Consider the following 11255-nt stretch of genomic DNA (forward strand, 5'->3'; position numbering starts at 1 on the left):
ATTGCAGTAATTTTAACAAGAAGACAAAAAGTCAGTAAGACAAACTGTCGAAGTAAAATGCTGATTTTTTGTAGTATTTATTATCTGGGTCAATTGTAAATGACTTTGAAAAAAAAGAAATGGTAACAAGGTAAAGACTGAAATATGTAGAATGAATAATTTTGCGAATTACGCAAAATTATTATTACAGAATTAATTTTTAATTAATTTTTAAAGTTTTCTGGGTTATTGGGGCAATGTCTAAAATAAAGGTCATATTAGAGAAAGTTCTAAGCGTAGGTGAAAGCAGCTCTATATATATAGAGTCTGTTTATTAATTAGGTCAGTTGCAGTTACTCTTTGATGTAAACTGGAAATGTGTCAGTTTTAAGTGAAAGTAAAATGTGTCATTAGAAAGTCAATTGGAATAAGTGAGTCAAAAGATGATTCTAAAAGGTGGATCCTAAGAAGAAAGTCAATTGTAATAAGTGAGTCAAAAGATGATTCTAAAAGGTGGATCCTAAGAAGAAAGTCAATTGTAATAAGTGAGTCAAAAGATGATTCTAAAAGGTGGATCCTAAGAAGAAAGTCAATTGTAATAAGTGAGTCAAAAGATGATTCTAAAAGGTGGATCCTAAGAAGAAAGTCAATTGTAATAAGTGAGTCAAAAGATGATTCTAAAAGGTGGATCCTAAGAAGAAAGTCAATTGTAATAAGTGAGTCAAAAGATGATTCTAAAAGGTGGATCCTAAGAAGAAAGTCAATTGTAATAAGTGAGTCAAAAGATGATTCTAAAAGGTGGATCCTAAGAAGAAAGTCAATTGTAATAAGTGAGTCAAAAGATGATTCTAAAAGGTTAATCCTAAGAAGAAAGTCAATTGTAAAAAGTGAGTCAAAAGATGATTCTAAAGGGTGAATCCTAAAAATGTAATTCTAAAAGTGATTCTAAAGGAATGTAAAAAGGTTAATCTAAAAAGGACAATCTATGAAATGAATTGTATATGAACATTAAAATATTAAACTTTAAACATGTTGTGGAATGTAAAAGTGTAAAAATATATAATCAAGAATTTTAAAATGAATAAACATTAAGAATTGTCTATGAACAATCGTGTACTAGAATATTAAAATTCAAAACCTATGGAAAATTGTAAAAACGCAATAATACTATGTGTGTAATTTTCTTTAAAATTTAAGACATTGAGTTCATATATTATAGACAATAAATGAATGAAATGAAAAAAAAAAAATTACGTGTTTAATTTTATTATCGAGAGTATGAAAGTGTTCTGAAAAATTTTGGAATTACAACATTATTTGCCATCAGTTTTGGCCCCCTCAAAATTGTGGAGAAAATTTAAAAATACAACATTGACGCAGCCGGTACCGGAAAAGGATTTTTCCGCTCAACAACCTACGTGGGAAACATATCACATCAAAAACATATTAATTGTTACATCATTCTACGAGGGATTTTTTTTTTGAAGATACAACATTGTTTACATTGAAGATGACATCAAACGGAAAACAATATTCTAAAATATATGTAAGTGATACAATAATTATTATTCTTAAGTAAATAATCTATCTAGAAAATTTGAACTATCGTATACAGAAAGCTAGCATGAAAAAATTTAAATTGTAAGCTAGCATATAAAATTAAATTGTATGAAAGTTTATATTAATCATTTTTAAAATTGCTTAATTTAATATTTAATATCCATTTAATATTCAAATTTACATTTATGATTTCTAATAAGTTTTGTGCATTTTCTGTTGGTTATATTGTACCATTTTTTTTGAGGGGTATTATGAAGTACTCATATTGTTTTATATGTGAAGAGAGGTTTAGGAAAGAAAAGATTGAATCACATTTGAGGATTCATGATAAGTTATTAGAAAAGGTGAATGATTTAGTTGACAGAATTACGGTAGAATCGATTTTAAAAGACAAAGGAGGAGAGTTTCTTTATAAGTTAGAGTTTAACAAGGTAAAACATTTAGGTAAAGAAGCCATTAGAAAATGGCAACAGAAAATAATAGAGGATTATAATAAAGAAAATTAATTTAATTTATTTCAATAGATTTCAGAAAAGTTTATACAAATTCGTACAAAATTTATTGTATTTATAAATTACAAATTATTGCATTAAACAAAAGTGTAAAAAATATTTTCGCAAACTAAATTTTGATTTGTTTCAACTGTTTCAAGCAAAGAATTTTTGCTGGTTGGTAAGCAAAGAATTTTTGCTGGTTGGTAAATGTATGTAATGAATGTTGGTTATTAGTTCACGAAAATTTTTGTTTTTCTGGCTAATAATATTATGTTTAAATTCAATGAATTATAATAATTAAAGTTAGAGATTTTTGTCTGGGGTTTATGATTTTAAGATTTATGTAATTGTTGGTTCAAAATTGCTAGTTAAAGAATACATAAAAAAAAAAAATAAATTTTTGTTTTTGAGGAAGTCTATTTGAGGAAGTTTTTGTTCAAGTTTTATTCAAACTTCTAACAATAAATTCATAAATGGAGGAGAGAATAAAAACTTTAGAACAAGAATTATTCAAATTAAATAAATATTTAACAAGTACGTTGAATCAAGCGTGGGACAAACTAGTAGAATTGAATCCAGATAAAGAATTTCTTGAATTAGCTAAAGATTACATAAGACATAATAGATTGCCAAAAATAGACGAACTAGAATATATAAAAGAACAGATAGAGAAAGTTGAAGGTATAAAAACAGCAAAATTACAAAGTACATTAGAAGAATTAACGGATGCTAAGTGTGGCTTGAAGTATAAATGCAAACAGCTAGTTCTACAGACAAAAGAATTGACTGTTTTACTTCAAGACGCAGAAAATCAGACATTAAGCTTGGAAAAAGCCCTTCGAAGAGAAGGAAAGTCAGATAAAGACATTAGCATATACCTAGAGGAGGACAGTGAATTAGAAAACCAAATTAAGGAAAAGGAAGAAACAATAAAGAAACTCGTGCTACAAGTAAAACAATTACAAAAAGAATTAGAACACTATTATAAAACGGATCAGGAAAATCCAAGGAAAAATAAAAGTGTTTTTGACGAAAATAAACCAATGATCAAAACAAATAACCAAACAACGGAAGAGGAATTGGCAAATAATAAAGGATTAGGAACGGAACGAAACATGACGTCCATAAGTGTAATTATGGAAACAGTATCTAAAGTGGTTCCATACTTCGCTGGAACAGAAGGCCCGGAGCTAAGAGGAGAGGTACATAAATTTGTAGCTGGTTGCGAAGTAGTGCAACAAGCTTTACCTCAAGCTGGAGCACAATATATTGTAAGTTGTGTAAAACAACGGTTAGTGGGTATAGCATATGACAATATTGCTAATAGACCCTACTTTACAATAAACGATTTGTGCGAAGCTGTCAAACGAACGTATTTAAGAATGAGGACCTTAGAGCACATCAGAGAAGATTTAACACTCAACAAGCAAAGACAGAATGAATCTGCTACCGCTTATGGGGAGCGCCTACAGGCTCTACTCCACGAAGCGGAGACACAAATAAAAAATCAAAGGGGGTGAAGTGGAAATCCTGTCGCAATTACGAGAGTACAAACAGTTAGCTGTCAGGTGTTTCATAAAGGGGCTTAGAGACAATAATTTGAAACACCGATTCATTGGATTGGAGAATGACACAATAACTAAACTGGTGGCCATAGCAGAATCAGCGGAAGAACTATTAGGGGAACATCGTTCTAATATTAACATGTCGTTAACGGAAACAAAGTGTGTTTTTTGTAACAATTTAGGACATGGATGGGTAAATTGCAAAGACAGACAAAACACACCGTACTGCTCAAATTGTGGTGAATATGGTCATGAGAATGGCCCAAAATGTAGAATTGGTACAATTAATGAGCTAAGTACGAAACAAATAACATGTGATTTCTGTAAAAAAATGGGGCATGACTCTTCCAAATGTTTTAAGAAATTGAATACGTTGTTTTGTAATATTTGTAAAGTAAAGGGGCATGAACAAAACAGGTTTTGTAAATTTGCAAATTCAGAAAATAGAAATCAACGACAAATAACAAATAATTATAGTCGTTGGACAAGTAACCAAAATTATTCACAACACAGAAATAGACCACAGAATAATCAAATTGGCAGTAGCTCTGGAGGAGAGAAGATTAAATGTTTCAAATGTGGAAAAGAGGGGCATATGGCAAAGGTTTGCCGAGTAACGCTATCTACTCAGCAGGGAAACTCCAATCGGCCCAGTCTAAGACGCTAGACTGGAATGCCGACAAACAAAGAAGGATAAATATAACACAAAAATGGGAACCAGCATCAAAAATAAAAGAGGAAGTCCAAAGGAATGTATTAGGAAAAAAGAAGGAAAATAAATTAACTATAATAGAAGCAAAAGAATCTCATAACTTGAAAGTAAATAGCATAAAGTTAACAAATATGGCAGATGATACATATAAGAAATTTAAAGAACAATTATCAAATGAATGTAAGAAATATTTGGAAATTATTGTAATACATGTACTGATTATATGCATGTTAATAATGTCAGTTTTTTCAACACTCTGGGAGCAGTTGAAAATCAATAAAATTTGGATGTCGCAGAATTTTCGAATACCACGGGTTACGGGAACGAATTACAATACCATGGACGGTATTAGTCAATCGTTCGATGATGCCTATATAGAAGTACCTTGTAAACAGGCAGTGGGCAATAAATTGCTACTTCTAGTGGATTCCGGAGCTGACACAAGTTTGATAAAGTCCGAAGCGTTATTAAATAAAGCAGAAATAAATAAAAGCAATACAAAGGGACTAATAGGAGCCTTTGGTGGTAACATAAGTACATTGGGTACAGTAAAAATAGAGCATGAGGAATTTACTGAGTTAAAATTCAACATGCATGTAGTTCCATTGGGAAGCAAGATACCAGCAGATGGATTACTGGGAAGAGATGAACTATGGAATCGTTCAACAATGGATACAATTGGAAAAGTTTTAAAATTTCATGATAATAAGAAAGAAGTGGCAGTTTTACCTCTGATAGACATTGCAGATCACGGTCGGATTTGTATAACTGAATGTATCACGATCCCACCTAGATCTACAATGGTAGTGCCAATAAAAACAACACATAAAGAAGGAACAGTAATTGTTCATAAAAAAGAAATTTTGCCAAAGGTTTACTCAGGAGAATGCCTTACTAAAGTAATAAATGGTATAGGCTACGTAAAAATTTTAAATGCAAATAATTATTCTGTTAAAATTGATACAGAAATTGAGTTAGAGGGTAGTGATATGTCTAATTATGATGAATACAGGCTACCAAATGTCAATTTAAATAAGGAAATTGATATGGATGAACGTTATGAGTTGCTATTAGAAACAGTAAATTTGGACAATAATTTAAATGCAGAAGAAAGAAGCCTGATAACAAAAACTATTAAAGAATATAATGATGTGTTTCATTTACCAGGAGATAGACTTACATACACTTCTGTGTTGAAACATGAGATTCCAACAGAATTAGGGCAGATACCAATAAATCAACGCCAATATAGATTACCAGAAACACATAAAGAAGAGATAAACAAACAAGTAAATAAAATGCTAGAGGAAGGTATTATAACTAAAAGCAAGTCACCATGGAATTCACCAATAATTTTAGTACCTAAAAAACCAGGTACAGATGGGAAAAAGAAATGGCGTCTAGTGGTAGATTTCAGAAAAATAAATGAAAAAACCATCAAACAAGTTTTTCCAATTCCGAGAATAGATGAAATTTTAGATCAGTTAGGTTGCAGTAGATATTTTACGACTTTGGATTTGGCTAGTGGCTATCACCAAGTGATAGTTGAAGACAAAGATAGAGAAAAAACAGCATTTAGTACGGGACTTGGACATTTTGAATTTCGACGTATGCCGTTTGGATTGACGGGAGCACCCGCAACATTCCAGCGCATAATGAATAGCATTCTCACAGGACTACAGGGAATCGATTGCTTTGTATATCTTGACGATATTGTAATATACGGCAGTAATTTAGAAGAACATGACAAACGATTTAGGAATGTATTACAAGCTCTTCGGGAAAACAATTTAAAGCTACAAACTGAGAAATGTCAACTATTAAGGAGAGAAGTCGTATATTTAGGACATAAATGTTCAGACAAAGGAGTGATACCAGACCCGGAGAAAACAAAATGTGTTACAGCCATCCCAGTACCTAGAAATGTAAAAGACCTGCAATCATTTTTAGGTCTAATAAACTACTATAGAAAATTTATTCCACAAGCTGCTCAAGTGTCATTACCATTGAACAAATTACTGAGGAAAGGAGAAAAGTTCGAATGGAATGAGAAATGTCAAAAAGCAATGGACCAGTTGAAAGTAGCAGTAACTAGTCCACCAGTTTTACAGTATCCGGATTTTTCAAAAGAATTTTTATTAACAACGGATGCTAGTAACGAAGCATTAGGGGCAGTACTATCCCAAGGAGAAGTTGGATCAGACTTACCCATTTACTTCGCAAGCCGTGCTCTCAGCAGTACTGAAAAAAGATACTCAACTATAGAGAAGGAATTACTTGCTATAGTATGGGCAACAAGAAATTTTAGATCATATTTGCTGGGAAGACATTTTAAAATATATACGGACCATAAGCCATTACGTGGAATTGCTAATCTAAAAGATCAAGACACGCGACTGGGAAGATTTCGTTTGAAGCTACTAGAATATGATTTCGAGATTTTTTATAAACCAGGAAAGACTAACAAAAATGCGGATGCTTTGAGTAGACTTCCAATAGCGGTTATAACAAGGGGTAAAGCAAAAGAGGCGGAACTTGCAAAAAATTCAAATACAATTTCAAATAAAAACCAAGAGGAGATAGAAGATTCGATAGAACATACACACGAAGATTTTGCAGTATACTTAACAAGTAAAAAAGACATTCAGGAAGTTTTGAAAAAATTTCATGATTCACCAATAGGAGGTCATAAAGGGGTAACTAAAACTTATTTCCGAATAAGAAAGCAGTTCAAGTGGGCAGGCATGCAAAAACAAATAAAAGAATACATAACAGCTTGTCATAAATGCCAAAAGAACAAAAGCTCAAAAGTGGAGAGATTACCACTGATTCTAACTGACACGCCCCAAAGACCGTTTGATAAAGTATTCATGGATATAGTAGGTCCATTACCGACTACGGAAAGTGGGAATAAACTCATCTTGACATTTCAAGATGATTTTTCAAAATATCTAATATGTACTGCGTTACCAGATGCAGAAGCCTCAACAGTGGCGAGAAAGTTTTTTAATGAAATTATCGCAAAGTTTAATATTCCTAAAGTTTTAATTACGGATAATGGAACGAATTTCACATCAAAGCTTTTTAAAGAAACATGTAAAATTCTGGGTATTAAAAAACTTCAAACTACACCCTACCATCCACAGGCAAACGGAGCTCTTGAACGTAGTCATAGACCTTTAGCAGAGTTCCTGAGGAATTTTGTGAAAGAAGATGGGTCAAATTGGGATGAGTGGTTACATCATGCAATGCATGTACATAATAATACAATGCATACAACCACTAAGCAAACACCTACTAAAACGCTATTTGGTTTTGAATTCGAGATACCGATAAGTTTAAAGCGAAAACCAATTCCAGTTTATAACTATGACGATTATTCCAAATTGTTAAAATATCAAATACAACGGTCATATGAATTAGTAAGAAAAAACCATAAAATAGCTAAAGAAAAAGCAAAAGAGTACTATGATAAGGGAACTAAAAATAGAAGGTTCAAAATAGGGGAAAAAGTGTGGTTGAAAAACCCAAATAGAAAAAATAAATTTTCACCTATATGGGAAGGTCCTTTTCAAGTTACAGAAATACCTACTCCCGTAAACACGAAAATAATCATAAAGGGTAGAGAAAAGATTTTTCACAATAATCTTTTAAAACTACATAAGACATAGTTTGAACTAGCCCTAAGAATTATAGTACTCAACAATTTTTAAAGCTATTTTATTTTTTCTGCAGTTATTTTTCACTGGAATAGTATTGATAAATTCTGAATTGTATGTGGAGAAGATAGAAACAAATCTGGGATATACAGAAATCAACGTTGGAAAAACTGAAATCGTCAGTGAATACAATTACATTTTACACACAATAGACCCATATGAAATTGGACAGTTATTAGAAAGTTTTAAATATACAGTGAATAGAACAAATAAACATACAGGTTACAGAACATTGATAGATTCAGAGATTACTTTAACGGAAAATATGTTACATACCTTACTACCCCATAGAATGAAAAGAGGTTTAGTAAATGCAGGAGGACGTTTGTTTAATTGGGCATTTGGCACCTTAGACGACGAAGATAAAACTGCGATAGAGGGACACATTAAAATATTGGAACAAAATAATCATGATTTAATATCGGCTGAAAATCAACAAGTATTAATTAATGATAATTTCAATAAAACTATAGTGGGCCTTAGAGAGGTAATGAAACATGACAGAGAAGTAATCAGAAATAACGTGAGGCAGTTTGATGAAGTTCGTTTAGGGATAATAGAGGAAAGTATAGCGATTATGCAGCTTTTCTCTATAACAAGTTTAAGAAGGCAAGTAGAAAAAATTCAACAAAGTGTAGCAGCGGCTAAGTCAGGAATGATTCAACCGAACATTTTAAGTAGGGAAGAGATACAAAGATTTGATATTGACTTCCAAAAACTTAAACAAATAAAGTTAGGAACAGCCACGTTTAAACAAAGATCAATAGTGTTAGTAATAAAGGTGCCAGCGGAAACAAAATGGGTAGAAAAAAGATTAACTGTACCGATACCAGATGAGCAAAATAATCAGGTAAATATAGATTTAGAAACAACAGTTGAAATAAAGGGTACTAGGTATAGATTTGAAAATGATAAGTCTATTTTTGAATTAAAGCCAAGTAAAAGTTGTGTTTTTACAGGTAAATGTACTGTAACTAAATACCTAGAAGAAAAGGTATTAGAGATTGACAGTAACATGATAGTAGTATTAAATATGAATAAGGGTCAGCTTAATAGCACTTGTGATCAGAGAAGGCTATCAATTAAGGGACATTATTTTTTAACATTTAATAATTGTTCGGTACAGATTAATAATATTGTTTTCAGAAACACTGTAGTGAAAATAGATCAAGTTTTTGTTTTACCACCCACCACTATAGAAAAACTAGAACCTAGAAATCCATCTTTAACGTTTGAAGAAATTGTAATTAAACAACAGGAAAATTTGAAAAGAATTGAAGAATTACATTTCCATAGGAAAACGTTAAACGCAGTTGGAGGTTTATCAGTAGGAGCATGTGTAATACTATCTTTATTATTATATGTAATATACAAGAAGTTAATAACTCAGACTACAACGGAACAAGAACAACCTACTTTACAGCGAACACCAAGTTTACAATCAGTTATAAGACATTATCCTCCACCATCACCACCACCGGTACAAGCACCAATTGTACAATATACAAATACAACTCCTTATGTACCACAACCAACACAGTTACCACCACTTCAACCAATGCAATATAACAATGCTACTTTAGCACCAACTCATCCAGGAATACAGTTCACTGGAGTATTTTAATACTATATTTGTTATAAGAAAGGTGTATATAATGTTAGTAATATAATTTAGTTAAATTAGGGTTCATTGAACATATCATATTTTTAGAAATATGTCATTAATGGTAAAATTAAGAATAGGTAAAAGATAGAAAAATTTAAAATAAGCAATGGAAAATGTAAAAACAAGAATAATAATCATAAATGTAAAATATAAATAATATTTAGAGAATCAGGTAATTTTAAGAAAACATACTGATTTAGTATATACAAATTTTAATAGTTTTAAGAAAAATGTAAAATATAAAAATAAGAACTTTGAAAATTACTTAAAATATTATATTTGAAATATTAAATAATAAAATATCAAGTAGTTTTTAAGCAAGAGAAAACAAAGATAATGTTAAAACTAAAAACCAATAAAATCTAAGTATATTAAATAAAAGATTCATGTAAGTTAACGATACATATTTAATATTTATTTTAATTATTTACTCTATCTACATTAAATGAAAACAATTAGTTTATAAGAATTAAATTAAAAAATTTTAAATAAGAATGTTAAATTAAATGTGCCAAGGATTAAAGAATAACTAATGTAATAACCAAATTAAATGTATTATATATGCAAACTAAACTAGTTGCATTTAATAACATAGTTTTAGGATAAAATTCAAAGTTTGTAAACATACGCTTAGAAAATTTTTTTTGTGACCTTAGGGATGTTAGACCTAACATTTTCGTGCCTCAATGTTCTTCAAAGGGGGAAGGAATGTTGTGATGTAAAGTTAACAATAGTTTCGTTCCTCAAAATAAGATTTAAGACCGTATTTTTGGGACAATTAATGTAATAAAGTTAAAAGTTTTAGTTAAGAATAATTAATAAATGCATAGCAGTCTTTATGGGGACATTTTCTATTGACACCTAAAAGTAGGCAAAGTTATTTACAATTGCAGTAATTTTAACAAGAAGACAAAAAGTCAGTAAGACAAACTGTCGAAGTAAAATGCTGATTTTTTGTAGTATTTATTATCTGGGTCAATTGTAAATGACTTTGAAAAAAAAGAAATGGTAACAAGGTAAAGACTGAAATATGTAGAATGAATAATTTTGCGAATTACGCAAAATTATTATTACAGAATTAATTTTTAATTAATTTTTAAAGTTTTCTGGGTTATTGGGGCAATGTCTAAAATAAAGGTCATATTAGAGAAAGTTCTAAGCGTAGGTGAAAGCAGCTCTATATATATAGAGTCTGTTTATTAATTAGGTCAGTTGCAGTTAGTCTTTGATGTAAACTGGAAATGTGTCAGTTTTAAGTGAAAGTAAAATGTGTCATTAGAAAGTCAATTGGAATAAGTGAGTCAAAAGATGATTCTAAAAGGTGGATCCTAAGAAGAAAGTCAATTGTAATAAGTGAGTCAAAAGATGATTCTAAAAGGTGGATCCTAAGAAGAAAGTCAATTGTAATAAGTGAGTCAAAAGATGATTCTAAAAGGTGGATCCTAAGAAGAAAGTCAATTGTAATAAGTGAGTCAAAAGATGATTCTAAAAGGTGGATCCTAAGAAGAAAGTCAATTGTAATAAGTGAGTCAAAAGATGATTCTAAAAGGTGGATCCTAA

The sequence above is a fragment of the Teleopsis dalmanni genome, chromosome 1 (assembly GCF_002237135.1).
Source record: "Teleopsis dalmanni isolate 2A chromosome 1, ASM223713v2, whole genome shotgun sequence".
NCBI classification, from domain to species: domain Eukaryota; kingdom Metazoa; phylum Arthropoda; class Insecta; order Diptera; family Diopsidae; genus Teleopsis; species Teleopsis dalmanni.